Source organism: Lynx rufus, unplaced genomic scaffold (assembly GCF_022079265.1).
Source record: "Lynx rufus isolate CCGP_SWC_20201006 ecotype Redwood Valley unplaced genomic scaffold, mLynRuf1.p SCAF_15, whole genome shotgun sequence".
NCBI classification, from domain to species: Eukaryota; Metazoa; Chordata; class Mammalia; order Carnivora; family Felidae; genus Lynx; species Lynx rufus.
This window is the reverse complement of record NW_025814829.1, coordinates 51,439,426-51,467,304: the sequence shown is the minus strand read 5'-3', so window position 1 is coordinate 51,467,304 and position 27,879 is coordinate 51,439,426. Positions and strand designations below refer to the sequence as shown.

Sequence of the window (27,879 nt, the reverse complement as noted above, 5' to 3'; positions counted from 1 at the left end):
TTTCACTCTCCAGACCCTCTTTTTGGCATTACCTTCCTTTTTTTTTTTTTCTTTTTTTTAAGAGAGAGAGGGTGAGCAGGGGAGAGAGAGAGAGAGAGAGGAAACAAGGGAGGGGCAGAGAGAAAGGAGGACAGAGGATCAGAAGAAGCGGCTCCGCGCTGTCAGCACAGAGCTGGATGCGGGGCTTGAACTCACGGACCTGGAGATCTTGACCTGAGCCGAAGTCAGACGCTCAACCGACTGAGCCAATGCATTTTAAGTCGGATAATGCTAAGTTTTTAGGGAGTCTGAGGGAAGGATAGAAGGATTTGGGGGAAGAGGAATGGCAGGACGACAACTTGACTTTGTTGGAAGGCTGTTCAGGCTGAACGCCATTTGCTCACGTGGATATTGTCTGTGTGGAAATTTTAGGTTGTTTCTATTTATGTGGCTATTAACACAAGGAATCCAGACACACAAGGAATATTTGCATCCCTTCAAGGCTCCAGGCAGTGTGCTAGCACTAGGATTCGGTGAAATCCTCGCGGACCTCACACTTACTCGTTTAAGGGAGGAGGCATTAGGCATTACGTAAAAACCACACAAACGAATGCTGAAAGAAAAAAATGAGGCACCGTGAAAGGATATGATGGGAACTTGACCTGGGGAAGGCTCCCCAGAGAGAGTGACTCCAGAGCTGAGGTCTCACTTTGAATAAACACTACATCAGGTGGGGAGAACGCTCTAGGCCAGTCAAGGTTTGGAGCAGCCTGGGGGTCTCTGGGCAGCCCCGGGGAGGGTGGTACAGGAGGCTGGACAGTAGGGAGCACTGGGACCGTGCCCGGTCTCCGGCCATGTTACAGCTGTCAGCACGTGCACCGTCTGCCATCAGGTGAGATGGAAGGCAGTTAATTCCTCCTGCACAGCTGGTCCCTCTACTCAGAGAAACGAGGGGACTTTCTACATCATAGGCTGTAGGATGACAGACAAGAACATAAAAAAAGAGCATACAGGTTTTCCCCCTTGTTGTTAATATAATATATTTGCTGTTAACAACAACAAAAAAGAGGCGCACCTGGGTGGCTCAGTCAGTTGACCATCTGACTCCTGATTTCAGCTCAGGTCATGATCTCACACTTAAGAGATTGATCCCTGCATTGCCCTCCATGCTGAGCATGGAGCCCGCTTGGGATTCTCTCTCTGCCCCTTCCCCACTTGTGTTCACGTGCGCTCTCTCTCTCAAAATAAATATTTAAGGGGCGCCTGGGTGGCGGAGTCGCGGGGGCATCCAGCTTCGGCTCAGGTCATGATCTCATGGGTTCGTGGGTTCGAGCCCTGTGTTGGGCTCTGTGCTGACAGCCCGGAGCCCAGAGCCTGCTTCGGATTCTGTGTTTCCCTCTCTCTCTGCCCCTCTCCTGCTTGCACGCTCTATCTCTCCCTCAAAAATAAATAAGCATTTAAAATTTTTTTAAAAAAATTTTAAATTTTTTTAAAAATTAAAAAAAAAGTACTTTAAAATTTTTTTTAAAAGAAAGAAAAAGAAAAGAAAATTCAGAAAAGCACAGGGAAGTGGAAACAAATCACCCGTGATGCCGCAGAATTGGAATAGAATTGGCATCCCATTATACATTCATTACGATGCTTTTTCTGTTTTGTTTGATAATACATCATAAGCTTTTGTGATGCTTTAAAATATATTTCTGCTGTAGTTACAACTAAAAAAAAAAAACCCCAATATACAAGTAGATGTAAGTACAGATACACCTACAACATAAAGATGAACAACGAAGGATAAAGTCAATCTTCCCATGGCTTAAATGGACTTTATCAAAACTTCCCAGAAAGGAGGGAATGGGAGAAGAAGAAAAAAAAAAACTTATCACACAAGGGGAGACCTTGTGGCCTATACGCCTGAAGTGTCTGTCCCTCCCCTGATAGCTGATGCTGTCCCGAACAAATACGTCAATCTTCCCCGTACAGCTTTCGGAAGACATCCTACGTCAGTTTTTCGAGCTTCTAAATCTTCCTGCTGAAACTCCATTTAAATTGGCCTGTGGTGTTATGATTAAGCATTTCTCTTCTCTATCTTTGCTCTCCAGTTTTTGAAAGGGAAGGAAAGGCAGTGAAATCAGTCATCTTGGCAAAGGTCTCCAATAGTAAGCATGTTCACCCACATAACCATGTTTATGTCCTCTCAGCCCTACCCAGGGGTTCACTGATTCATCCCATACATTTTTGTGAGGATATGCTCCGTGCTATCACATAAATGAATATAGGACACAGTCCCGTCCTGAAGGAGTCAAAGACCTTTGAGGGACAGGCATAGAGACAGATAATGACAAACATCACGGAGGAGCCAGTATATACACCCATCCTTGCACAGACCCCATGAGAGGACAGCGAACTAACTGCCTGCTGGGGGCAGTGGAGAGGTGTTTGGAAAAGGTGCTGGAAGGACACGACCCTTCGGCTGGGTGGAATAAGCCAGCTTCTTTTGTTCAAGCTCAAGTGGTTGGACACGGACACGCAGAAGAGACTCTAAACTCAGCAGATTAACTAGGAAGTGGTTTTACACATTAAAAGTATTTTTACTCTTCCAAGAGCCGACGGTGTCTGGGGCCCTTTGATTACAAGAAGGCTGTGATAACCACAGAGAGGTTATCACCTACAATAGAACACTAGCAACACAATTCAATGGTGACCTGTTTATAAATGAACACCACGAATAGACTATTTAAAAGTCACTGAGGAAGTGGAGCAGAGATACTGTTTTTATGAACTACCATTACTGAGCACTTAGTCTTAGGCCAGACATTATGATAAGCTTTTAAAAATCTGTATCTCACTTAAATCCCCCACAACGACTTTCTGAGGCAGATTCCATGGCACAGTTGGTCCAACTACTCAGAGATTATTACGATCGGCATTTTATTGAAAAGGATATTGAGGGGCGCCTGGGTGGCGCAGTCGGCTAAGCGTCCGACTTCAGCCAGGTCACGATCTCGCGGTCTGTGAGTTCGAGCCCCGCGTCAGGCTCTGGGCTGATGGCTCGGAGCCTGGAGCCTGTTTCCGATTCTGTGTCTCCCTCTCTCTCTGCCCCTCCCCCGTTCATGCTCTGTCTCTCTCTGTCCCAAAAATAAATAAAATAAAAAATAAAAAATAAAAAAAATAAAAAAAAAAGAAAAGGATATTGAGATGGGGCGCCTGAGTGGCTCAGTCGGTTCAGCGCCTGACGTGAGCTTGGGTCATTATCTCACAGTTCGCGAGTTTGAGCCCCACATCAGGCTCACTGTAGTCAGCAGCGTGGAGCCCGTCTCAGATCTTCTGACCACCCCCCCCATCTCTCTCTGCCCCTCCCCTGCTCGTGCGTGCATTTTCTCTCTCTCAAAACATTTTTTTTTTCAAAAAAAAAGGAAATTTTTTTTCAAAAAAAAAGGAAACACACTTCTCTTGGTAGTCTGGTGAGTATTCTATGCTCAAAAGCTCTGATAATGAAAGATGAGTCCAGAGTGAAAGGAAATCAAGCTACTTCTCACATCCATGTCAGGACATGGTGTCACGTCTCAGGTCACCGAGGCTCTGTTACCGAGCCTGCTTGGGTTAAAACTGCCTTGATCAGAAAGGGAAACTGTAGCCAACTTGCTGATTGTATTTGTTGTCTGGAAACGTGAGGCAGACGTAAAAGTGCTCCGATTCAGAGGAAAAAAGGCAAGACCGGATGGGAAGTAGAACAGGCTAATTTCTGAGCCTCGCTGTTTTGCGTATAATAAAAGATTAAAGAGCTGCTCATATCTGGATCACATAATTTTCTTTCTCTCGATGCACACAAGGGAATGTTACCTCTAATGACAATTATGCCTGCTCTCTGCAGTCAGTTATTTCTTTGGGGATACATCTCCTAAATGGATATCAAACTGAGAGAAACCTACCTGACATATTTGCATCACACAATTTCATCCAGTAAAGCTGGTTTGATGACCCGAACTGCTCTTGAGACTAATAACAGCCTCACAGTTTCTGTAGGTCTGTTTTTAGCACCTCCAGCATTCTAGAGGCAGGGCAGCCAAATATAGAATTAAAAACACTAATCTGGCATTCAGAGGCACCTCTTGTGGTTCAGAAAAGTGCTCCTCTAGTTAATGAACTTTTTTTTTTTTTAAACTGAGAACTAAGCAAATTATGCAGTGAGACCTCTCAGGCAAGCATCGGTCTATGTAACAGCATCATCATCAACAATTTATTGACTGGCTGTTGTGAGTAGGACATTGTTTTAGGGTTTGGACTTGACACAGCTATTGAAAGTCAGTTTGCTGAGTTTGTGCAGAAAGCTGCCTCTGGGTGCCCTTGGTCTGGTTGGAGATGTAGGTCACATGCACAGAAGGGAGAGATGGTGACCTGAGACGGGGCAGACCCACACAGACCGGAAGGGCAGCCTGAGCCCAGGGAGACAGCTCGCTGGGAACCGGCTACACACGAAGTGCATCTCGCACTTGCGACAAGTCTAGACAATGTGAATCTTCCCAGATAGCCACTTCTATTATTTCTGAAAATGCTAATATTTATTAGGTTTTAGAAACTGAGCAGTTTCAGATTAAGCAGAGAGGGATTGCAGGGGAGAAATGCATCTGCAGTTCCTTCTGATGCACATGTGCACACACACACACACACACATACATAGGCTTTTTTTTAAAAAAATATTATTTTCAACTACATTTCTGGGGTGCCTGGGTGGCTCAGTAGGTTGAGCGTCCGACTTCGGCTCAGTTCACGATCTCTCAGTTTGTGAGTTCGAGCCCCGCATTGGGCTCTGTGCTGACAGCTCAGAGCCTGGAGCCTGCTTTGGATTCTGTGTCTTCCTCTCTCTCTGCCCCTGCCCCGCTCATGCTCTGTCTCTATCTCAAAAATAAATAAACATTAAAAAAATTTTTTATAATACCTTTCTTATGGGTCTGGTAAATGTTGAACATTTTTTTTCTTTGATGCTTTCCCCTGAATTCCTAAATTCAGAGTCAAGAACATATGACTTCCTTCGAGACCCTTGCCTTACACTGGCAGGAAGGGTCTGAACTCTATTAGGGAGCAGGGTCTGAGCCAGGTTAAGCTGAGGGTTGAGTCCCTAGGAACTAAGTGAGGGAGGCCCTGGAAGGAGTCAAATGGGTGGGGGTGGGACCAAATCCTTAGGAGACCTGACCACGGCAGGGGGGGGGGGGGGCACAGTCAACATCAAGGCAAAGAGTAGGAGAGGGCGGGATTTTAAAGGGAGAGGAGGCCACTGGACAGCGGAAGGACAGGCTGGGATGCAAGAGAGGCACCCATCCCATCCTCTTTCTTGGTCAGCCTGGCTTCCAGCTGAGGAGGACAATCAGGATGAGTATCAGGAAAGGCAAACGTCATCTCCTGCGTTGTGAAAGGAAAAGAGTTTGGGGCAGGGTCTCTTCAAGAACTTGCAGGACTTCTCTGCGGAAGAGGAACCGTATTTTCTGCAGAGCCTGACATGGCAGCCGTGAGACGGTCACTTGTGTGGAGGCGGCTGCGGGCTCTGGAAGGGTTCTCCTGGCTTCCTTCAGGCATTGGCTCTGCTGCTTGGGCCTGGACCTCGTCCCCCTCAGCGGGTGGTCAGGTTCTCCGGTGCAGGAACCGCGTCTCAGTTGTTCCTATATCCTCCCACTCCTAGTACACTCAGTAACCATCAACCGGAGCACGCCAGATTGCCTGCCTCTGAGCGAGTCCCTCTCTCCACAAGCCGTGCGCTCAGAGCCGTGATCAGTTCTTGGCCTGTCACCACCACTGCTTCTCCATAGCCCTGGTGGGACTGGTACCTCGTCCGTGGCCGTCACATTCAGTGCTTTCCTGCCACACGCTTACTTACGCACGACACAGCTTTCTGTTTAAACACAAATATAACAGGGGCACCTCGGTGTCTCAGTCTGTTGAGCCTTTGACTCCGGCTCAGGTCATGATCTCACAGTCTGTGGGTTCGAGCCCCGCGTCGGGCTCTGCGCTGACAGCTCAGAGCCTGGAGCCTGCTTCGGATTCTGTGTCTCCTTCTCTCTCTGCCCCTCCTCCCACTCGTACTCTCTCAAAAATAAACATTAGGGGCGCCTGGGTGGCGCAGTCGGTTAAGCGTCCGACTTCAGCCAGGTCACGATCTCGCGGTGCGTGAGTTCCAGCCCCGCGTCGGGCTCTGGGCTGATGGCTCAGAGCCTGGAGCCTGTTTCGGATTCTGTGTCTCCCTCTCTCTCTGCCCCTCGCCCATTCATGCTCTGTCTCTCTCTGTCCCAAAAATAAAAAAACGTTGAAAAAAAATTTTAAAAATAAACATTAAAAAAATTAAACATAAATGTAATAAAACTGAAGAAATCCCATTTTTTTCCCCCAGATAGATTTGGAGGTGTATTTTTGGAACGGCTTCCTGAGCAGTATCTCTGTCCTGAAGGTGGGACTAAGAAGTCTGACCGAGTGGATTCTTACCCAGAGGACGCAGATCCCCCAGGCCTGAATAGAACGAGGGTAAACTCTAACTGGACATCCCGCTGGCCTGACCACCCCTGAGTGAGTCTGTCAAGTGCAGAGGTAATTTTGAACTATGTCCTTGTAAATATCTTGGTTCTCAAAAATGTATTGAAATACATATAAACTAAGACATTAAACAATAGATTAGAATAAAATAAAGAGCCGGAAAAACAGCAGCTGTTATCAAGTCCCTTGGCTGGAAGCAATCAAATCAAGTCCAAAGTTTTAATCTTCAAATAATTTTGCGATTCTGGCTCCTGATAAAAGGGAATTGTTTTACCAAAAGGTACAATAGCCACTTAGGGATTTGCTTTCCTTTTAACAATGAAGAGACAGGAAAAGGCGTAATTTGAGATTTTCATTTGGGTGACAGTTTTGTACTCACACTGTGCTCAATAAGTGCTCTCTTCCTATGGCTGATGTGTTGTTTTGCTCTTTGCTCTTACAAGAAAACTAAAATTTTGTAGCTCACCTGTCAATCTAATTAATGAAAGTAAGTTTCCACAATAAAATAGTCTTTTGCTAGAATGCAAACATAAAAGTAATATATTCTCTTATGAAAAATCCATACCATACAAAAAGGCAAAAAAGAAGAGGTTTAATCCATCCATCCTATCAAGCATCCTATCCCCCAACCACTGTATTTTTTAAGACAATCACTGTTAATATGTTGGTAGGCTTTCAGACTTTTTTAGTTTATATGTTCACATATAAATTTGCGGCAAAAATGGATTCAAGTTTTATCTTTGTATACTAGTTTTTAAAACGAAACTGCACACTAAAGACATCTTTTCATGTTAATAAACACACTTCTACATCAGCCTTTATAATGGCTGCGTAGTATTCTTTTTTTTTTATTTTTTTTTCAACGTTTATTTATTTTTGGGACAGAGAGAGACAGAGCATGAACGGGGGAGGGGCAGAGAGAGAGGGAGACACAGAACCGGAAGCAGGCTCCAGGCTCTGAGCCATCAGCCCAGAGCCTGACACGGGGCTCGAACTCCCGGACCGCGAGATCGTGACCTGACTGAAGTCGGACGCTTAACCGACTGCGCCACCCAGGCGCCCCAAGTAGTATTCTATTTTATAATGCAGCATAACTTATTTAAACTATCCCATACTGATGAAATCTTGTTATTTTTGTTTCATCTAAAAAAATTACAGGATGTGATTTCCAGCATATTTTATAAAAGTAATGCCTGTGTCAAACATTTATGTCATTATGAATTCCATTGAAGAGCTGCCTTTTTTTTTTTTAAGGTACTAACTCCAACTGATGGGACACATGCCCTTAAAATAAAAAGTTTCCATTATGTATCCAAATGTCAAACTTAACGATTATTGAGAAGTTTACTGCTTTAAGGCTGAACACGAGGCTGCTACATTTTAGGTAAATAAAAGTCTTTATTAAAAACTAGGAGGTCAGGGAGCAGCCAAGATGGCGGAACAGCTTGGAAGGTTTTTGTGTCTCGCGTCCCTGAAATACAACCAGACCAACGCTAAACCGTCCTGCACGATTTCTAGGACCGATCCGTCCTAGAAAACGGATCTGAGGATTCACACAACAATCTGCGCCACCTGAACCACCGAACTCAGCAGGTATGAGGCACAGAGATGGGAACTGGGGAAGAGAACTGCGGAGGAGAGGGAGCCGCTTTTGCGTCTGGAGAGAGATGGAGATGGGGGGTAGGGGGGAGGAGATACAGGAAAAGCACCCCCCCCAGCAAAAGCAGCTGGAGAGAAAGCGGAAAAGTGGAAACAGCCGCAGGGACTGGACTAAAAAGGGAGAAAGGAGAAAGGAGAGGCTGTAAATTCCTTGAAGATTCTGTAAACAGGGGGAGCAGAGGCTGAAAGTCCGCAGCTCCATACCTGGCGGCGCTCTGGTGGGAAGGGCGAATCCCCAGGAGCAGAGTGGAGTCCGGGGGGCGTCGGGCCACATGGGAGAGATGGTTCCCCTGCTGGGAGGACACCTGGTAGAGGCGGCGTGGCCCCCGCACAGGCAAAGACCCCGGCGGACCCGGGAGAACGGCCACATTTGCTGGTGCTGGAACAAGGTCGCTGGGGGCGGAGCCTGGTGCCAGATGCGTGCTGTGATTTTCCATAACCGCTGAAACGCCGCTGCTACACGATGGCGCGAACTTTCTCTGGGGTGGGTTGGCCCCGGCTGCAGTCTCGGGGTGTGGGCAGCAGCACGGTCCTGCGAATGCTCCCGGGTGCAGCCAGCACCCGGCCATTGCTCGGTCAGACCCTCCGCAGAGGGGCAGAAAGGGTCAGAGCCGCGGTCCCTCAGAAGTAAGGCGTTGGGAGACACAGCCGCATCTGAGATAAAACTCAGGAGGGAGGTGCTGCCTGGGGCTTAGTCACGGACAGTGTAAGAGCGGGGAGTGGGCGGAAGCCGAAGACAGAAGACGGGTGCGGATTGCTAAACTAATCCGGGAGAAGGGAGTTCGATACTAGAGAGGGGGTAGCTGGGCCACACCATTGTCACCATTCCCGCGCATGCGCATACGCACCTACAAGCGCCACAACAACCCACCCCAGTAAGCTAAGCAGCGCCATCTAGTGGAGAACGGAGCCGTTACACTAAGCCCCGCCCAACTGGGCTAACCTCGCTCTTCAGGAACACAAATCTCTCCCCTTGCTTAGTTTATGGACTAGAAAGAAGTCATAGTTTGACTTCTAGGGGAAAACGAAGTAATTTCACTTGTATTTCAGTCTGTTCCCTGGTCCATCTATTCAATTTTCTTTCTTTTGTTCCCCTCTTTTTCATTTCATTTCTTTTTCTTGAATACAAAGAGAAAAAATTTATTTTTATTTTCAATTTTTATTAAAAATTTTTATCTTTAATATTTTTCTACTATATTTTTTACTTTTGTGTAAATTTTTTTCAAATTCTATTTTACTTCCATCATTTCATTTTATTCTACTTCAGTGTGTTCATTTTTTTCAAATTTTCAAACAATTTTCTTTTTTTTTTTCTTTTTTACCCTTTTTTCTCTAATCTGTCAAGCCCCTTTCAACACCGAGACCAAAACACACTGAGGATCTCGCATCATGTATTTGATGTGTGTGTGTCTTGTTTTTAATTTTTTAATTTTAATTTTTTAATTTTAATATTTATTAATTTATGTTTTTACCTCATTAATTCCTTTTCTCCCTTAAAAATTAAGAAATGAAGGAATTCACCCCAAAAGAAATAGCAGGAAGAAACTACAGCCTGGGACTTAACCAACACAGATACCAGCAAGATGTCTGAACCAGAATTTAGAATCATGATAATAAGAATACTGCTGGAGTTAAAAATAGATTAGAATCAGATTATCAGATTATTATGCAGAGATAAAAGAAGTAAAAGCTAGTCAGGATGAAATAAAAAATGCTATAACTGAGCTGGAATCTCAAATGGATGCCACAGCAGAAAGGATGGTTGAGGCAGAGCAGAGAATCAGAGATATAGAGGACAAACTTATGGAGAACAATGAAGCAGAAAAAAAGAGCACGATTTAAGAATTAGAGAAATCAGTGATTCATTAAAAAGGAACAACATCAGAATCATAGGGGTCCCAGAAGAGGAAGGGAGAGAAATAGGTGTAGAAGCGTTATGTGAGCAAATCATAGCAGAAAACTTTTGTAACCCAGGGAAAGACATAGACATCAAAATCCAGGAAGAACAGAGGACTCCCATTATTCAACAAAAACTGACCATCACCAAGGCATATCATAATCAAATTCACAAAATACTCAGGCAAGGAAAGAATAATGAAAGCAGCAAGGAAAAAAAAGTCCTTAACCTACAAGGAAAGACAGATCAGGTTTGCAGCAGACAAACCTATCCAAAAAACTTGGCAGGTCAGAAAGGAGTGACAGGATATATTCGATGTGCTGAATCGGAAAAATATGCAGCCAAGAATTCTTTATCCAGCAATGCTGTCATTCAAAATAGAAGGAGAGATTAAAAGTTTCCCAGACAAACAAAAATTAAAGGAGTTTGTGACCACTAAACCAGCCCTGCAAGAAATTTTAAGGGAAACTCTCTGAGGGGAGAAAAGATGAAAATACATACATACATACATACATACATACATACATACATACCAAAAGCAACAAAGACTAGAAAGGACCAGAGAACACCACCAGAAACTCCAACTCTACAAACAACATAATGGCAATAAATTCATTCTCACTCTAAACATCAATGGACTTAATGCTCCAATCAAAAGACATAGGGTAACAGAATGGATAAGAAAACAAGATCCATCTATATGCTGTTTACAAGAGACCCACTTTATACCTAAAGACACCTTTAGATTGAAAGCAAGGGGATGGAGAACCATCTATCATGCTAATAGTCACCAAAAGAAAGACAGAGTACTCATACTTATATCAGACAATCTAGACATTAAAATAAAGACTGTAACAAGAAATGAAGAAGGGCATTTTATCATAATTAAGGGGTCTATCCACCAACAAGACCTAACAATTATAAACATTTATGCACCAAACTTGAAAGCACCCAAATATATAAATCAATTAATCACAAACACAAAGAAACTCATCAATAGTAATACCATAATAGTAGGAGACTTCAACACCCCATTCACAGCAATAGACAGATCATCTAATCAAAAAATCAACAAGGACGCAATGGCTTTGAATGACACACTGGACCGGATGGACTTAACAGATATATTCAGAACATTTCTCCTAAAGCAGTGAAATACACATTCTTCTCCAGTGCACCTACAACGCTCTCCAGAATAGATCACATACTGGGATACAGATCAGCCCTCAACAAGTACAAAAAGATCGAGATCATACCCTGCATATTTTCAGAGTACAACACTATGAAACTCAAAATCAGCCACAAGAAAAAATGTGGAAAGATAACAAATACTTGGAGACCAGAGACCATCCTACTAAAGAATGAATGGGCTCACCAAGAAGTTAAAGAGGAAATTAAAAAATACAAGGAAGCCAATAAAAATGATAACACCACAACCCAAAACCTCTGGGACACAGCAAAGGCGGTCAGAAGAGGGAAGTATATAGCAATCCAGACCTTCTTAAAGAAGGAAGAAAGGTCTTGGATACACAATGTAACCTTACACCTTAAAGGGCTGGAAAAAGAACAGCAAATAAAACCCAAAACCAGCAGAAGACAGGAAATAATAAAGAATAGAGCAGAAATCAATGCTATTGAAAGAAAGAAAGAAAGAAACAAACAACAACAACAAAAAAAACCCAGTAGAACAGATCAATGAAATTAGTAGCCGGTTCTTTGAAAAACTTAACAACATTGATAAACCACTAGCCACTAGTTGGATCAAAAAAAAAAAAGGAAAAGACCCAAATAAGTAAAATCAAGAATGAAAGGGAGAGATCACAACCAACACTGTGGAAATAAAAACAATAATAACAGAATATTACAAGCAATTGTATGCCAATAAAATGGGCAATCTGGAGTAAATGAACAAATTCCTAGAAACATATACACTACCAAAACTGAAACGGGAAGAAATAGAAAATTTGAACAGACCCATAACAAGTAAAGAAATCGAATTAGTAATCAAAAATTGCCCCAAAAACATCTGGCCAGTGCCGGATGGCTTTCCAGGGGAATTCTACCAAACATTTAAAGAAGAGGTAACACCTATTCTCCTGAAGCTGTTCCAAAAAATAGAAATGGAAGGAAAACTTCCAAACTCCTTCTATGAAGCCAGCATTACCTTGATTCCAAAACCAAACAAAGACCCCACTAAAAAGGAGAACTATAGACTAATTTCCCTGATGAACATAGATGCAATTATCCTCAACAAGATATTAGCCAACCGGATCCAAAAATACATTAAAAAAATTGTTCACCACGACCAAGTGGGATTATACCTGGGACGCAGGACTGGTTCAATATCCGCAAAACAATCAATGTGATACATCACATCTATAAAAGAAAGGACAAGAATTACATGATCCTCTCAATAGATGCAGAGAAAGCATTTGACAAAATACAGCATCCTTCCTTGATAAAAACCCTCGAGAAAGTAGGGACAGAAGGATCATACCTCAAGATCATAAAAAGGTAGGTGAGGCCTACGGGCCTCAGCCTAGTGGGAGGAACTGACTTAAAAACAGTAATTACTAATATGATATATTGATTGCAGGCTATCAGTGACACTTCACAGATGATAGATGGAAGCTTAAACCAGCTAGTTGCCTTGTCCAGGACTGCAGATCTAGTAAATACTAGAGCCACTTCCTGAATCCAAGGCCACAGAGTCTGACTTCAAAGCTCATGTTCTTTCCATGTCACCAGGCAGGTTTCTAAGACCTCATTTGGCCCAGAGAGAAGCCACTGTACATTATTCTGTGTGCCTCTGTGGTGCCACGAATGCTTCCAGAACATCCACACAGCACGCATTACCTGGGCACAAAGCTGCACGAGTCAGAGCTGCAACAGCAGCAGCAAAGTGCGTGTTGCGTGTTCACGCACGTTGGCACCGTGGGGCTCTGTTCAGGCCAAGTGGCAGCAGCTGCGATGTGATCACAGGGATGCTTCTCTTCTAAAAGCTATCCTCCCTGGGCTATTTCGGTTTCAAAAGATTCCATAATCGGAGGCTCAGGCTGCAGGAATTCTGGGAAGATGATGGGGTAAGTGCAACATCAGCGACCTCCTTGTCTTCAATACCTTAATGTAATTTAACGTGTTTCCAGTGACCGCAACGACGGCACAAAGGCTCCATCCTGCCCCACAAATGAGTAAGATTTTGCCACCGTCTGGCTTCCTCCTCTAAATTGCCTAATCTTGACATGTGGGTGCATCGTGGGGGGACACACTACATAGTGTGTGTGTGTATATATATATATATATATATATATATATATACACGCTACTCCTCCGAAATGGGACCTGGGATCCCCCGCCTGGTGGCCCACCTGCTGGCAGTTCAGGGTTTCCACTCTGTACGGCCTGCTACTTCACTCCTGTCCTAAGAAGCTTCAGTGCATAAGATGATTACTTAAAACTATCTGTTCGAATTTGTGAATGACAACAGACAATGAAGATCAACAAGTCAAAATCATGGAAACTAAATAGGGAAAATAAATGCTTCAGAATAAAGAGGAACCCATACAATGGGGAAAAGGCAGTTTTTAATAAGTGGTGTTGGGAAAACCGGACAACTATATGCAAAAGAACAAAACCGGACCACTTTCTTACACCGTATAAAAAACTAGGGGCGCCTGGGTGGCGCAGTCGGTTAAGCGTCCGACTTCAGCCAGGTCACGATCTCGCGGTCCGTGAGTTCGAGCCCCGCGTCGGGCTCTGCGCTGACAGCTCAGAGCCTGGAGCCTGTTTCGGATTCTGTGTCTCCCTCTCTCTCTGCCCCTCCCCCGTTCATGCTCTGTCTCTCTCTGTCCCAAAAATAAATAAATGTTGAAAAAAAAATTAAAAAAAAAAAAAAAACTAAACTCAGTGTCTCCGAAGGCAAGGACAACAACCATAAAGATAAACACATGGGATCACATCAAACTGAACAGCCTTTGCAACAGCAAAGGAAACTGTGAATAAGATGAAAAGGCAACCCACGGAATGGGAGAAGATATTTGCAGATGATATAACTATGAGGGGTTAATATCCAAAATATATAAATAACTCACACAACTTAATATCAAAAATCCAAACAACTCAATTTGAAAGCAGGCAGAGAATCTAAATAGGCATTTCTTCAAGGAAAACATACAGATGGCTAACAGGCACACACAAAAAAAGGTGCTCAACATCACTAATCATCAGGAAAATGCAAATCAAAACCAGATTGAGAGATCACCTCACACCTGTCAGAATGACCATTACCAAAAAGACAAGATATAAGTGTCAGTGAGGATGTGGAGAAAAGGGAACCCTGTGCACTATTGGTGGGAATGCAAACTGGTGCAGCCATTCTGGAAAACAGTATGAAGATTCCTCAAAAATTAAAGGTAGAATTACCATATGATTCAGCAGTTCCACTTCTTGGTATTTACCCAAAGAAAATGAAAGCATTAATTCAAAAAGATGTATGCACCCCATGTTCATTGCAACACTATTTACATAGCCATGAGATGGAAGTAACCTAAGTGTCCATCAATAGATGAGTGGTTAAAGAAGTGGTGTATATATACAACAGAACATTACTCAGCTGTAAAAAAGAATGAAATCTTGGGGCACCTGGGTGGCTCAGTCCATTAAGCGTCCAACTCTTGGTTTCTGCTAGGTTATGATATTACGACTTGTGAGTTTGAGCCCTGCATCAGGCTCTATGCTGACACCGCGGAGCCTGCTTGGGATTCTCTGTCTCCCTCTCTTTCTGCTCTCCCCCATGCACACTCTCTCTATGTCTCAAAAAAAATAAATAAACATTTTTTTTTAAAGAATGAAATCTTGCCGATTGCAACAACATAGATGGACCTAAAGGTTTTTATGCTAAGTGAAATAAATCAGAGAAAAAGACAAATAGCATATAATTTCACTTATATGTGGAATCTGAAAAACAGATGAACAACAGCAAAAAAAAAAAAAAAAAACCTAACTAAAAAAAAATAGAAAAAGACTTATCAATACAGAGAATAATTTGATGGTGATGGCCAGAGGGGAGGAATGTGGGAGAATGGGCAAAATAGGGAAAGGGGTAAAAGGTACTAACTTCTACTTCTAAAATAAAGATGTGGGGATACAATGTACAACATAGGAAATAGAGTTAATAATATGTAACATCTTTGCATAGTGACAGATGGTAGCTAGATTTATGGTAGTGATTACTTGGCAATATATATAAATGTTGTATCACTATGTTGTACACCTGAAACAAATATAATATTGTACATCAAGTATACTACAATAAAAAGATCATATGATATGGTTGAAAAGTTATAAAATATTGTCTACAACAGAGAAACCAAGCCATAAGCTAAGCAAAAACCTTCCTCCAGAAAGTGCTTTACTTCATGAATCTGAAAAGTCAGAAGACTATTTCATACAACTTGTTATCTGCTAGATTCAGTGAAAAGAGGAAGTGGCATCAGGAACAGGCAGGAGGAAAAAAACAAGTTCACATTATGTGACAGAGCTAACAAAATAATGGCAGAAAGCAAAACGCAGAATTGTTGCTCTAGAAAACGAAATGCAGAATATGAAAGAGTCTCCATGTTGTTATGATTGAGAACTTGGCTCTTGAGTCAGGTGGATTTGGTTTCAACTCAATTACAATTCGGCCACTTGTCAGCTATATGGCCTTGAGAAAATTACTAGAGCTTTATGCTTCATTCATAAAGTGAGGGGACTAGGATTGAAGAAGATAATACCTTTATCAAGCTTAACACAGCACACGGCACCCAGCAAATGCTCCATACCATAATGCCTATTATTATTTTTGTGTTAACCAATAAACTTGGTATTTGTTCTTTGGATTTAGGCACTCAGGATCTTCTATTAACATGCCATCATCCCTGGGAGAGATACACGTGCACAATACGATCATTATTGTTGAGCAAACACTTCACATAAGGCAAGTTGTTCAAGCAATTGCCTAAGAAAAAGGAAGAGATGACCAATATTTTGAAGAGTGAGGAAAGCTGAATTTCCCCAGTGCGACCATGACAAAGCAGGTAAAGAGAGGCACGAGGGAGGCACCAGATTCTGGGGTCCTCCCAATCTCCTGCGCGCGACAGACCTGACTGCTGGAGAATTCTGATGGTGCTAACAGACCCTACCCCTGAGTATAGAATCATAAACTGTTCCCTATGGCCTGTAGAAGATTCATATTCTCACTAGGGTTCCCTGTGTGACTCGATTGTTCCACTTACATTCTTCTACTTTAGAGATGCTCAATCTTCAAGGATCTCGGGTATACAGACACAATTACACACAAAGCGTCATGGCACGGTCTCGAAAAATTGCCTTACTCATATGATCGCTAAGATCCCAACGGAGGTGATAAGTGGTGGCGAAACAACCAATCAGACCAGCAGATTCCATCGTTTCTAGGTGGTATGTACCTGTGGATGAAAAAGACGGTCATAATCACGGCCTCCTTGAGGGGCAATATAAGAGAGCAGGTGGTGACGAGCAGAATGGGTCAGCACCAGAGACTGGTCGTCACAACTGGGCCAGGCCCCCGCTTTGGTTTGGGCACTGCTGCAGGAGCCGCGTGGGGGCAGCGTCCCTTCCTGTCCTCAAGCAGCTAGAAAATTACACAGGAAGCCCGTTACACTAACCTGGCAAATGTGGATGATGAATAGTGGCTGCCGTTCCCCAGGCATCCTTATACTTCCCCTGTGAGTACCTTCCATTGTAGAAAACTCTAAACAAACCAGAATTAACGGGAATTCGGCGTCTTCCTTTCCATCGTGAAAAGTTTCCTTGCCGAACCCTTTTAGGAAACTCCATTTGGGGAGGGAGGGTTAGAAATTGGAAAAAGAAAGCCTTAACATCAGCATGTTAACTATTTTTATGTGTGGAAAGCGAATATCTGATAGGAGAGATTTTACACAGAGAAACAGTTTGCTCTAAAAAGCAGTGATGGTGAACCCTCTCTATACGACATGGGCGAGTCTCATGCTGAGTGAATGAAACCAGACCAAAAAATTAAAAAAAAAAAAAAAAGTGGAGGTATACTGAAACTGAAAGATTCTATAAAGTTCAAAAACAGGTGGGCCCCACCTATGCTGCTAGAAACCAGGAGAGGGATTACCCTTGGTGGGTGCGGTCAGTTAAGAACTAGAGGAGGTAAGGAGGGAAGCTTCTGGGGTGTGTTTTTTTGAAATGGGTGCTGATTACACAGATGTGTTCAGTTTGGGAAAATTCATCAGGCTATACATCCTTGACATCTACCCTTTTTTGTGTGCATTTTGTATTTCAAACATTTCAAACTGGCAATAACAACTGGCTAAGTTAGTTAGCCTCAGCATTCTGGCTTGATCGTGGTTTCACCTTTCCAGAAAAGAAGCCATCAATCATTTTAAGAATGGGCAAATTTGGGGGGGAGGGGGGAGCTGGAATACAAAATTCAGAACTTGGGCTTATTAGGTCATTTTTGGGTCGTGGGTTTCTTACATTTATAGGTTTATTCTCCACATAGCACAGCAGCATGGGTTTTTTCCTTGATTCCAGCCCTTAAATAGGGTATTTTCTCTTTTTTTTCTGAGAAGACAAAATGTGCCTCCAACACCAATACATGCATTTAACCACACTTGGTAAACCAGAGAAAGGTATCGGGAGGAGAAATTTGGTTCTATTTCCTATCAGAGAGAGTAGAAAGTGTTTAAAACTTGTCAGGGGAAACAATCTCTGAATAAATGTATGCCACAGAATGGAAGTTTCAGACTTCTCTCTTTGCTCTCAAGATCTGTTCCCCCATCTGCTGCCGTGTCTTCATTTCTCACTCCCAGAGCCAGCTCTGACAAAGGGCAGACTGGGCCAGAGACGGTTCACTTGAAACCTATCACCCAGAGATAATAGTAAAGAATTCACTGTATAACCAGTACATACAGACACGCGTGCACGCACACACATATATACATATATCACCCTAGACTTCTTTCTCTTAATACCTGCTGAGTATTGCTAACACAGTTCACCCAAAAGAAGGTGGGGGAGGGTTGACATGCTTTGGGTTATAAATCTGAGCATTTGTGTTAGAATAAGATGTTTAACTCACTGGAGAAATTAATATTTATTGAGCAAAAAACCAGGTACCTTACATATATGATGTTTAATCTCACAATGAACATTAATCTTATAACAACCCTGCAGCACTGACATATCTATATCAATGTCTCTATCTAGCCTCAGAGAGATTAAATGCTGGGGGCAAGGTCACTTAACTAGGAGTGTAAGAATCAGACAGCTCAGAGCCTGTTTGGGATTCTCTCTCTCTCTCTCTCTCTCTCTCTCTCTCTCTTCCTCTCCCCTGGCTCTCTCTTTCTCTCTCTCAAAATAAAAAAAAAAACTACAAAAAAAAATAAAAATTAGATATTATAAAAATCATGAATAATTTTTAAAAAGTTGCTTGAAATCTTGGGATCCGGAGAAACGGCGATTTACGTGATCATTGTTAGTATTGCCAGGAATTAAGTGCACAAAATCTGGAGCTAAGCCCCCTGGATTTAAATCCCAGATCTGTCATTGACCAGCTACGTAATCCTGAGCGAGTTACTCTTCTTTCTCAGCTTCTTTGTCTGTAAAAAAGAGACAAAAATAATACCCACTTTCCAGGTTGGTATGAGGAATAAGTGAACTGTACGTAAAATATGTGGGACAATGTGAGTCACATATTAAGCCCAAACTTGGTAGCTATTGTCTTAGTTGCCCGAAGTTTTCCTTTCCAGTAAACTCCGTGCATGCAAGGACAGTCAGTTTTGTTTCATACTGTGTCCTCAGCCCAGTACATAATGTGTGTTCATTATTAATGGTATTCGATACATATCTATTGAATGGGTGAAGGAATACCCATTTACTGCTGAGGTATTTGAGATTGACAGAATAGTGGGAAACATCCACATTTTTGAGTCAGGCAAACAGATTTCAAACCTTGTGTCCTCATCCTCAACTGTTGACTTTTTTAGGGGGGAGGGGAGGTCAACTTACAGAGCTTTTCTGAGCCTCCGATTTCCCATCTATAAAATGGAAATAATAATTCCTTCTTGCAACACTGCTGCATGGATTGTGACAGTTTATCGATAAATGGCAGTGATTTTTTTTTGTACAAATGTTACATTGTAGTATCCAGAGTGACTGCTTTCCATGACCCAAGGGGGTGCGATCCATATGGAATCCAACATAAATGGTGTCCCCCTGATAACGCAGCATAGGAGCCCCGAGGCCCCTTCCACAGCCGGTCATGATAATTATGTAGCAGCCCTCCATCAGAGTCTCTCAGGGTTGGGTGTATTTGGGGTCCATAAGAGCAAATTAGGGTTAATATTAGCTGCAGAGACCTTCTACAAGTGATACTCCCTTCTTAAAGCCACGGAAAATGAGGCGCAGCTATAAACTTGGGACCTGGCTTTAAGCTCAACCCTTTGAAATTCCAGGTTTACTATTCTGTAAAGCCCAATAAAAGCAGTGGCAGAGGAAGAAGGGTAAGGTAACCTCTGAACGAACAAGTGGGTATTGGTGATTGAGCTATGTGCTGCTTTATTATTCGTCAACATCTGTCATGCTCCAGAGCTGGGTACCACCAACGCCATTCTGCACGCCATCTCTCTCTTGCTAACCCACAAGCTCCTCAGCGGGCGCCCACGGTCAGGACAGAGTTACAGAGCACACACAGACCCTCCTCTGCAATCAGATGAACAGGATATTTGGCAATAACAAGTGGCTTGTGAGGAAAAGTGAGTTTCTTGGCATGTTCCTTGTCAGCATTACAAAGCTGAAAGCTAAATTTATCTTCCCTTACTCCGCCGGCACACTCTGCTGCCCGAATGCGTTATTTGTCTGCCTCTGCTATTGTTGCTGCCAGTGTGTGAATCAGGCCCCAGCCTCGGGTTTCCCTAGGGCTTTCTTCTGGGCATCATCTGAAAGTGTCAGATGAGTAGTCACTGAAAGGCCAAGCTGGGGACCGACTAGGGCTCGTCCAGGGAGGCTTTACCTTTCAATAGAGCAGGAAGAGGAAGTGGTGGCCTATAACCTCAGGGAATTTTCCAGATGGCCCACCCAATCTTTCCCCTGCTCTGAGGAAGTGGCTCAGCCTAGAACACCACCGTACATGGGCGAAATGCAAACCCTAACCAGGAGAAGCAGACCCTATCCTGCGGCAGTAGTTCAGGACCACCACCAGATTCTGTTAAAACGTTTGAAAGCACTCAAGGACTGTCAACATGAAAGGATCTCGGGTTAACTGTTGACTAGAACGTTGGCTTTCCCTTTGTGGAAGAATGGGCCAATCACATCTGTCTCTACCAGTTCCCCCAAAGAAGAGAAAATATACTGAGGTTGCAGCAAGACAATATGAGCTAGATGTAAAGAAGAACTTCCCGAATACTGGTTTAATCACATGTTGCAGCTGTTTGTTTGTTTGTTTGTTTGTTTGTTTGTTTTCCAGGGAGGATCTTTTCAGGGTCCTTCCTGGAAAAGGAAAGCTAAGATTATCTTGCAGCTGACCAGAACTCTGTAGGGTCTGGGTCCACCCTGACATTTATTCTATTATCCCTGTAATGAAATATGGTGGAATGAGTGAGAACGTTTTGTGTTCGAATGTTTTAATTTTTTTAGCCTTCTATTTTTTTTATTTTGGGACAGAGAGAAAGAGAGAGAGGGAGAGCGAGCACAGGCAGGGGAGGGGCAGAGAGAGGAAGACAGGATCCAAAGCGGGCTCTGTGCTGACAGCAGAGAGCCCGATGCGGGGCTCAAACTCATGAACCACAAGATCACGATCTGAGCCACTCGGGTGCCCCAAGATGTCTTTCTTCTTATTTACATAAGACATAAATAGATGGATTACATTTGTTTTTAAACCTTGATTTAATTCTAACATTTGTTGAGCACAGCTCAACAGTGAGCAGTTTTCAGGAGTTAATTATCTGGCCAGGGACAATATTTCAGGAGCTAATCATCTGGTAGAAGAATCTCACACACACACACACACACACACACACACACACACATCAGATATGTGTGACAGACTGTGATCATTACTATAATCCCACAGAGTGCTGTTGCATGTTAGTAGAGGAAGAGATTACTCCTAAGTGGGGATTTAGGAGAAATCGCCTTTCATGAGCTAGGTCTTGTAGGATGGGCTGGGAGTCAATAAGTGGGGATTGGGGAAGGTATAGGCAACAGCTCCAGTGAAGATCTGGGAACAAGAGACCGTAGAGCCAGTTCAAGGAAAGTCTACTCGTCTAGTGCATCTAGAACTGAGGACCAGAGACGGCACCAGCCAGACCCCAGCACACAGTGTAATGGTGACTAGACGCAGTGATAGCGTGTCAGGTCAGGTTCTCCAAGACACGGGCATTTAGATGGGCAGACAGTGAAATATTTAACTCACCTTCTGGCTCAAGAGCTGTGTTGGAAGGAACCCCCATGGAGGACAAAGGGAGCAAAGCAGAGGGAGGGAGGGAGAGCCTTCGGAGAAGGAGAAGGGGGGAAGGAAGGGAGGATGGGAAGGAGACTCCGCAGCCCTGACACAGGAGGAGACTCAGCCCTGACACAGCTTTGGCCAGACCGGCAGGGAATCCTCAAGGCCAAGTCCTGCATGAGAGGAGCCCCACACCCCTACGATGAGCCTGGACTGTATCACAAATGTCATCAGTCATTGGCCGGGAGCAGCTGGAAGGATGTGTAGCCCCAGCGTGAAATTGGTGGCGGATCCAGAGTGGCAGCAGCTGGGATTGCCAGTCAACTCTGCCCTCGAACAGGAGATCCGAGGGGGGGATGTCAGTATCATTGAATGACTCCTGATTAAAGACGCACAGCTTCCAACGTTTCATCACAAAGGATAATGCTTGCTGAAGTATCTGCTGAGAATCCTCGTTCTTTTTTGTCGTTGTTGGTTAAGGCAATTCCCATTTCTGGCTTGCCAAACGGTGTTCTTTTCCTTTTTAAAAATCATAAATTCTGGGGCGCCTGGGTGGCTCAGTCGGTTAAGCGGCCGACTTCGGCCCAGGTCATGATCTCGCGGTCCGTGAGTTCGAGCCCCGCGTCGGGCTCTGTGCTGACCGCTCGGAGCCTGGAGCCTGTTTCAGATTCTGTGTCTCCCTCTCTCTGGCCCTCTCCCATTCATGCTTTGTCTCTCTCTGTCTCAAAAATAAATAAACGCTAAAAAAAAAAAAATTAAAAATCATAAATTCTTTTTTGTGTGTAATTTTGAGACGAGTACATGGTTTTTCTCTTCTTACCTATTAATCTGGTAATTTATAGTCAAGGATTTTCTAATGTGAATTCTCTCCTTATATTCCGAAAATAAACCTAAATTGAACATGAGGTTATATTTTTCGTTTCTGCTATATTTGGCTTATTAATACTGTGTTTAAAATTTTTTCACATACATTCGTGAGATTGGACAATCATTGTTTTATCTTACAAAGTCTTTATATGGTTTTTGAATCAAGAATATTTTGGCCTTGTGGAATAATTGGGGAATGGTTCTTTAGAGCTCTAGAAATTGTTGAACATATGTGGGAAAATCTGGGATTTCTTTGTTGGTTTGGAAATTGGTAGAACTCACCTGTAAAACTATCTGAGCCTGATATGTATTTTCTCTGTGGCAAGAGTTTTAACTACAGATTCAAATTTTTCAATGATTATGGAAGACCATCCAGTCTTCCTATTTTGGGGCGGGGGGGAGGAAAGTTGAGAAGTAATTTTTTTTCCGGCAAATGTGTTTAGATTGACTATTACCAAATATATTTTTAGTGAGTTGTTCTGCTTTCTTAATTAAAAAAATTATCTGTGATGATCTTTAAATATATATTTTTGTACTCCTAATTTTTTAAATTTATACCATTTTTCTTTTTTTATTAGATTGTCTACTTTTTGATCCTCTTTGATCCTACTTTCCTTTGTTTCTCTATATTAATTTCTGCTCTCAAATATATTATTTCCATCTTTTTACTTTCTTTTTTTTAATGTTTATTTATTTTTGAGAGAGAGACAGAGTGTGAGCAGGGGAGTGGCAGAAAGAGAGGGAGTCACAAAATCCAAAGCAAGTTCCAAGCTCTGAGCTGTCAGCACAGAGCATGACGTGGGGCTCAAACCCACGAGCCATGAGATCATGACCTGAGCCGAAGTCTGACGCTCAATCAACTGAGCCACAAAGGCACCCCTCATCTTTATACTTTCTTATGGTTTGTGCTATCGCTTGCTTTTCTAACTTCTTAAGTTAGATGTTTAATTTTTAGCCTTCTTCACTTTTCTAACATAAACGTCACAATGACAAATTTTCCTTGACATTTCTTTTGCTGCACCCCACAGTTGCTGGTGTGCTTTGTTTTTAATACCATTCAATTGTAATAGTTCAACATTTTCTTTGTGATTTTTTTTGACTTTTGAGTTACTTAAATATATTTAAATTATTAAGCATACTGGGATTTTTTTAAAGTTTATTTTCTACTATTAACTTATAACAAATGGAAGAGGCTCTGATCTGTATGATTCTAGTTCCTTGAAATTTATTGACACTTGCTTTATAGTACAATATATGATCTACTTCTGTATATATTCCATATATAGTAGAATTGCCTAGTTATTAAGTGAAATGTTCTATATCCATCCATGAAATCAAAGCATAGGTGTTTTTGCATGGGGATTGCAGGTGAATACACAGTCTGAAAAAGATGAGGAGGCTGATTATCTATAGCATTGAACTCTTTAAAGAAATTGTAGTGTAGGAACAAGCAGTGGTTTCTAGTCTCTGGGCCTTAACTACCCTCCAGGCAAGAGGGTTTTTTTTAATTTTATTTTTGTTTTTTAATCATCTGTAAATACATCTGTATTTTCTCGACTAATGGGTTTACTACTATCTTGCAATGTTGTAATTTTAATGAGAGTCCCTCATAATAGAAAAGTTTAGAAACTAGTCCTGTGGTTCTATGCTTTCAAAGAGATACTGATTTCTCTAGAAAGTTCATACAATGCTCCAGGAGTATTTAGCACAATTGTGCAAGGCATGTGCACCATCCAACATGTCTTCTGCCTGTTAAGTCTAAATCCACATGAAACTGACCACACAGTCCAAGTGAGACCAACTGACAGGCCTTTTCAGAAACTTCCCTGCACATCGAGTCTGGGTCGGCTGGTCTGCATCAGGGTCTCTATCAAAATTGTGTTTTTGAAACTAAGTTTGCTTTCATTTAAAGAGTGAGAACTGATTACACTATATTTTTTAATAATTTTTTAATGTTTATTTTTGAGAGAGAGATAATGGGGGAGGGGCAGACACACACACACACACACACACACACACACACACACACACACAATCTGAAGCAGGCTCCGGGCTCTGAGCTGTTAGCACAGAGCCTGATGCAGGACTCGAACTCACAGACTGCAAGATCATGACCCGAGCAGAAGTCAGAAGCTTAACTGACTGAGCCACCCAGGCGCCCCCCACAACCCACATTTTGAAGAACTCTGAGTTCGGGGACTTTTCCTATCCTCAGTCTCCACCATTTGTCTTTGTGAATCCAAAGCCATTTTGACTATATCCTTGACTCAATCCTATATTAACAATAAAGGAGAAATGTTCATGAAGAGGAAATATAACAAAGGAGGGACTTTCCTACAGGGTCTTTGAAAAAAAAAAAAGGACATTTGCATAAACCATATTTAACCAGAACCTTTGTTTTATGTTTTTCCTTTCTGAATGCTTTGTTGAACTCCCTTGCGGTTCCCCTCCCTGTCCCTCGACCCCAGCTAGTCAGAGACCAAAGCCTTGACAATGTTTCACACTGGAATCTTCCTGGCCCCACCCTAATCATCATGTCTGAATAATTACAGTTTCTGACTTGTCTCCCTGCTTCCGTTTCTGTCCATTCTTAAACCCTTGGACACGTTAATCTTCCCAGAATATCACTGTGATTCTGTCCTTCTCTTGCTCAAGGGTTCCCAGAAACTACAGAAAAAACTTTGCAAGCTTTCGTCTGGGATTTAAAGCTGTTCTTTGCCTTTCTCATTGCTGGTTCTCTGCTAAGCCCATAAGACCTATCTGACATCTCTGACTTCAACACTTTTGTCTTGGATACTTAACTCACCTTCTGTTTCCTAATTAGACTTCATTCAGGGTCTAATTCTATCTATAAATCCTGCTGCCCTTTGCCATGTGGTCCGTCCCTCCTCTGAACCGCGGCATCTCTGGCTTGCACTCTTCGGCAGGCCACAGCACATGCTGCCTTGACTTCCAGTTACACATCTTTTTCTTTCCACTTCTAGATGCTGGGCCCTTCAGGGCAGGGCTCTGCCCCGTGTGGCCACATTGCTTGTAATGTTCTTCCGCCGTAGAGCCTCATCAAGAAGAGACAGTTTTCTCCTGATAGGATACGGATTTGGATATCAGGTAAGATAACTGGATGTCAACTAAGTTTAAGAGAACTAACTTAAAAACTCCCTTACCCCATTATTATCATCATCATGACAACTCCTGCTATCACAACTATTAGTGCTGGAAACACTACCACCAGATCTGTTGCTTGGACCAAGTTTCAACCAAGATATCAAGTAAAGCTTAATTCCAATTAACCTTTCAGGGTCACGCAGGGAAGGCTGTACCTCATGAAATGCTGAGATCTCACTAGATTAAGACAAGACTGCCAAGGCCAAAGAGATGTGAAAATCTCATTCTTTCTGCTAATAATTTCCCTGTTCCTTGTCATGGGTTATGGGTTGTTTCGGTTCTAATGACTTTGCTTTCCTGAATGGGGTGTGTAAACAGAGGGAAAAATCAAATTGCTAGAGTCAAGGCAGAGAAATTTTCAAAGAACTTTGGGGAAAAGACAAAATGAAGATACAGTCAGCTGGAAGAGAATAGGATCTTTGAGAGGGAAGAGGATAGACATCTAAAGGATAACTTTATTAATTTTCCAAAGTATGATTTGGATATGAAGATTCTTACCTGACTCCTTGTTTCTCATTAAATTATCATGGAGCTAGGTCTGTTTCAGACTGGGCCAAAGAACAGAGCACAGTCTTGGGGAGGTCAAGGGGTGAAAACTAGGGCATACGAGGGAAGTGTGTGACACTCGGGTGACAGATTTTTCTTATCAGAGCTAAGGTCAAAAAATTAAATATCCATTTAATGAAATGTTTCTGCAGGAAACTAAATTATTATAGCCCAGGCTCAATGAGCTCTGGTGAACAAATCCAGAGGAATGGATAATTCTGTGTCCCTTGGACCCTTGTCAATTTCATAAAAGCTGGTGTTCTGGGTTATGAGAGAAAGGGGTTATTTCATTGAATCTGGGGCACAACTGTGTGAGGAAGATAATGGCAGCCCCATTTCATAAGCAAACCAGAAATTCATTAACCATGACTTGGAGGGTCACACCATAGAGGCAGAGGCAGGGTTCCCACTGAGTAGGACTGACTCCCCAACCCGTGCCCTTCCTTCTGTGTCATCCCAGCAAGCGTGCAGGTAGCAGAGCTGAACTGTTGTGAAATTCGGAGCGCTGGGTTCCTACCTGGACACAAATGAAGGACCCTCAGCTTTCTAATCTCAGGACAAGTTCTCATATATGCTTCTGCTCGGGGCCTTGCATAAAATCCAGAATCCTACACCACGAAAGCATGACAGGCAAGATTTGGGTGGAAAACAATCTCCATTTAAGGTTCAGTTCAGAAAACAATATCATACCTGACTCAACCGTTGCAATAACCGTGCAAGGTAAACAAGGCATCTTTCATTCTTATGTTATACGTAAGGAAACAGGAAACCAAGTCTCAGGAAGGTCAAACTCAAGGTTTTCGGGGAAATTTATCTTATGAACCCTTATTTATTTTCTTATGAATGCTATGAATCTTTGTTTAAGGATATAGCACGAGATAATTCCTAAGATCACATCGTAGCCTTAGGGTTTAAATAAAGCACTGTGTTTTTCAACGTACGCACATCTTATCCCCAGGAAGTAACCACCATGTGGGCTCTTTGATCCTGATCTCTTAGACGAAAAAGACCTTGCAATCAGGGCTGCCATGTGAGTCTGTGCAGGATGGGCACTGTACAACTCGAGGGGATGTATCTTAAACTACATGAATGTGAATGGGATAGCCTGGATTTATAGCGTACAACATGGGGAATTTTTGCAACAGCCCATGTTATAAAGCAGAGTCTGAGATGGACTCGAGAAAGGAAAATATAATCAGCACCAAAAAAATCATTCTCATAGCGTGTACAAATTTGTATGAAAGCGCTATTGGCCATGGGGCAGAAAGGTGTTTCCAACTAGGTTTTACCAGGCCCCTAGTCTCTGCTGAGAAGTTAGCCCTTGACCTTAGATGAGCATCATGCCATGGAGAGAGGGTTTTCTGCAGCTTATATCGACCCTACACCATAAGCTCTTCCTGACTTATGTGAACACACATTTACTGAATGTCAAGGAATAAGCTCGACCGTCCAGGGATGTAACACAATTTCTGCCTTGAAGGAGGGAAGGATTTCACTGGGAGAAAACATACCATGGAAAATTTCTAAATAACAGATTATGTAACATTATTTATTTATTATTATTATTATTTGTTTATTTATTTATTTTGGGAGCAAGAGAGAGAGAGAGTACAGGAGAAGCAAAGCGAGAGCAAGAGAGAGAATTCCAAGCAGGCTCTGTGACGGCAGCCCAGAGCCCTACACGGGGCTCGATCTCATGAACACAAGATCATGATCTGAGCTGATATCAAGAGTTGGTCACTTAACCTACTGTGTC

General features: G+C 42.8%; 1 long non-coding RNA gene across 1 annotated transcript; it reads left to right on the top strand.

The window, feature by feature from the left end:
• Nucleotides 1–7,977: 7,977 nt before the first annotated feature.
• LOC124510235 (uncharacterized) lies at nucleotides 7,978–16,532 on the top strand. Its single transcript, XR_006961650.1, has 3 exons — nucleotides 7,978–8,091; nucleotides 15,939–16,131; nucleotides 16,345–16,532. It is a non-coding gene; the product is annotated as an uncharacterized LOC124510235 (long non-coding RNA).
• Nucleotides 16,533–27,879: the final 11,347 nt, after the last annotated feature.